Source organism: Pipistrellus kuhlii, unplaced genomic scaffold (genome assembly GCF_014108245.1).
Source record: "Pipistrellus kuhlii isolate mPipKuh1 unplaced genomic scaffold, mPipKuh1.p scaffold_m20_p_20, whole genome shotgun sequence".
NCBI lineage: Eukaryota > Metazoa > Chordata > Mammalia > Chiroptera > Vespertilionidae > Pipistrellus > Pipistrellus kuhlii.
In genome coordinates, this window is record NW_023425516.1 from 11,106,551 (window position 1) to 11,110,626 (window position 4,076).

Below are 4,076 nucleotides of genomic sequence, written 5' to 3' on the forward strand. Positions count from 1 at the left end.
GCCTGAGGCAGGGTCAGATTGTCAACAACGATAGAGAAGAACGGCAATGACCGAAAGTGCATGTTTACAGTGCTGGCAAGAATGGCGCTAGGGTTGTTTAATACACACTTTTGTGGTTTTTTTTCTCTATTAAGTGGGTACCATGACTGTCTTCTTTTTTAGGTGAGGAGAGAAAATATAGTAGTGAGTGATCGATGAATGTTTTTTTAAAATATGTTTTTATTGATTTCAGAGAGGAAGGGAGAGGGGGAGAGAGAGAAACATCAATGATGAGAGAGAATCATTGATTTGCTGCCTTCTTTGCTCCCGTCACTGGGGATAGAGCCCGCAACTCTGGCAAGTGCCCTGAGTAACCAATTTGCTCTTACTCCCTTCGTTATAAGTGCCTCCCAGATAAATGGCCATATACCAGGGAACATCCTAGAACATGCTGGTCCCTCTGAGGGCACAGGGAGGGCTTCTCAGAGGTGGTGACCAGAAGGAGCATGGCACAGAAGAGCAGCAGGACCCTCGGCGGAGTCTGGAGAACAGAAGAGGCACGCACGATCCTTTGCTTTTAAGGAGCCCTCGGGGCTCCAGCGGGCCCCGGGCCCTGGAGCAGGCTCCAGGCACTTGCTCGCACAGCAGCAAGTGCACACGGAACAGCTGTTGGAAAGCGCTCCGAGGAGACGTGGAGGCCAGTGGCTGTTTAGATTAGTTTTCTAATTGGCTGAGTGTTAGCAAAGCCTCTGTGTATACAAGGGGAATAGTTAATCTTGTCTATTTGTATATCCACTCATGTTCTGTCATTCCCGGATCTTCTCAGCTGTCCGCCTCGTACTGTTGGTTTCGGGCCCAGGGTTTAAGTGGACGGGACTCTTTCTATGTGACCCCCAGCCCGGGGCGCGGGGGGAGGGGGGAGGGAAGAGACAGCTGGAGGATAGTAACCAGGAGGAAAATGATTCCAACACTGTCCACCCCATCCCCACCCTCATCACTTCCCATCTTCCTTGGCGTCATGTCCCTCACCCACGCTCCACTGGAAGTGCCCATCTTACCTCCGCACACATCCCAGTCATCGGGACCCATGCATTTACAGGAAGTGGCCTTACCCAGGTCACCTCATAGGTCCAGCACCGTCTTGCACTGTCCGTCAGTCTGACCCACCCACACAGCACATTCTCGGAAAGGCTCCCCTTTGCTGACTCTGTCCATCTATCCACATGCTTCTGTCCACCCTTCAGGGCCCTCCAGTTCTGGCGTGGCCCCCACAAACCCATCTTCCTAGTGACTCCAGTAGAGGCTCAGGCAGGGATGCCACCAGGTTCCCCGACTCCCTGAAACACCCACCCCAAGTTTGTTGGTTTCCTCTCCAATCAGACGGCAGGCACCTTGAGGTCAGGCACCGAGACATCAACTCCCTACCCCTGCCAGACCCCTAACCCAGGTAAAAGGCAGATGTGCCTGCCTTGATTGAGAGTGAACGCGGGAACGACACAGATAAGGCTGGGAGGATGTCTCAGGACAGGAAGGTCCTCTCTCAACTGCAGAACCAGCCACCTGGCTGGGGGGCTCTTGCCTGCGTCCTTCCCGGCCACTTCCTTCCCCAGAACCCTACCTAAGGCCCCTAGATGTCTGTTCATGATTTTCTTTCCTTTGGGACCTAAGTATGGTCAGATTTCCTCCTGGTCATTGTTGCAAGCTCCGCCAGTCAGACATGCGCTTAACATAATGGTCCCTTAATATAATGGCCCCTTACATTTGGGCGTGAAGGGAGCTGGGGGGCAGGAGTTCTGTATATACGGTCATGCTCATGACGAATGCGTGGCAGGGAGAAGATCCACACTTGAAAATGCTCTGACTGAACGATCCACACTTGAAAATGCTCTGACTGAACGATCCACACTTGAAAATGGGACTGACTCTCTTCCCCCCCCCCCCCCCCGCGCCCCGGGCTGGGGGTCACATAGAGATTTTTATTTTATTTTATTGATTTTTTACAGAGAGGAAGGGAGAGGGATAGAGAGCCAGAAACATCGATGAAAGAGAAGCATCGACCAGATGCCTCCTGCACACCCCCTACGGGGGATGTGCCTGCAACCAAGGTACAGGCCCTTGATCGGAATTGACCCTTCAGTCCCCAGGCCGATGCTCTATCCACTGAGCCAAACCGGTTTCGGCATGACTTGAGATTTGCTTTTGGGGATTCTCATTCAGAGAATTATAAAATGATGACGATGCAAATGAGATAAACAGGAAGTTAGAGAGGTGTTGGCGTTCCATTCTCTACCGATCTTAGATACAACCACAGCTGCTATTCATTGAAACCCCTTTAAGTGCCAGACTCGTTACAAAAAGGATCATCGTTAGTCTGCAAGACAGTTCTGCGAAGAAGCATTAGGATTCTCCCAGTTGGAAACCGGGGCTCAAAGATTAGGTAGGTCGTTTAAGATTACACAGTAAGTACCAGGGCCAGGATGGGAGCCCAGGCTGCTCGACCCCCCCAAACCTTTGCCCTTGACCTCTGCGGCCGGCGGATGGCATCACATCACAGTTTGTTGTTCAGAGGGACTTCATAGGAATGCCGGAGAGAGGAGCTGGAGGCTGAGGTTCCTCCTCCTTTTCCAGGAAGCGCCCCGGGGTCTGGGATCCTTCCCAGGCGAGGGAGCACAGCCCTCTCCTTTGCAGGAGTGGGCAGCTGGCAGGAGCACCGCATTCTTGAGGCCCCAGGCTGCCTTTTTATCTCGGGGAGCTGTGATTTACGTGCCTCTGTCTTATCTCGGCCCAGGCCCTGGTGATGGATTTCACCTTCGGCATTTGGAGTGGTTGTTCCCTGCCAAGAGCACTCCCCCCCCCAGAAAGACAGATCGGCAAGGAGACAGCCCAGGGCTCCGAGCTCTGGATCCACCCTTCACCTCTCCGCCTCCCCCAGCTCAGGTGCAGAGAGGAGGGAGGACTCATGCTGTCTGCTTGCGAGGTGGCCCCCGTCAGCCCAGCCGGGAGAACACTGCCTTCCCTGGGTCTGGCCCTACTTGAGATGTGTAGGGGGAGGAGGAGGAGGAAAAATAATAATAATATTCATGTAGTACTGTCCTCTTTGCTATGAACATTTGTGTGTGTGTGTGTGTGTGTGTGTGTGTGTGTGTGTACAGGTTTCATCTCCACAACAGCTAAATAAAACAGCTTTTGTATTCCCTTTCTACAGATGGGGAGACTGAGGCTCAGCAGGGCGAGAGTCACAAAGACCAGTGTAGAGTTGGGTGTCCACCTGGTGTCTTCTGACCTCAAGTTCTGTTATTTTTTCTAAAATATATTTTATTGATTTTTGAAGAGAGAGGGACAGAGAGTCAGAAACATCGATGAGAAAGAAACATTGATCAGCTGCCTCCCGCACACCCCCTACCGGGGATGTGCCTGCAACCAAGGTACATGCCCTTGACCAGAAGCGAACCTGGGACCTTTCAGTCCGCAGGCCGACGCTCTCTCCACTGAGCCAAACCGGTTTCGGCAAGTCCTGTTATTTTTCATGTGGCATCAAGGAGGAGAGTTTTGTCTTTTGGAAATACAGGTCTTCCCCGATCCCTCCATTTTTTACTTCTTCAAAACAGAGTTGCAGCTCAGACCAGGCCGGATTCTTGTGCAGTGGAGAGCTCCAGGGAGGGGCGTGGCCCGCAGGAGCGGGTGGGGAGCCAAGGCTGAGTTAGGGAGACTGGAGGTGGGAAGTCAGACCTAGAAGGGAGAAGGTGGGGCGTCAACCCCCTTCTCGTGCAAAGGGAATCAACCGTGAAACCATTTCTCAACAACCAGGCATTGGAACGGTCCAGTGGCTGACTCATGCTCACACGAGACCAGAGCTCAGGAGAAAGAGAGGCGACTAGCATTAACTGGGGTTCTGTGGGTGCCAGGCATGCAGCTAGCAAATGTACTGATTTGATTTGATTTGCATAAACAAATCTTCACCATCTTTCGTTCGGAGGAGGCTGAGCTCGGTCAGGCGTCTTCAAACTATGGCCCGCGGGCCACATGCGGCCCGCAGAGGAGTCTGATCCGGCCAGCCAGGTTTTTTGTGCAGTGAGCGCAGCCGAGGTGTTACAGTA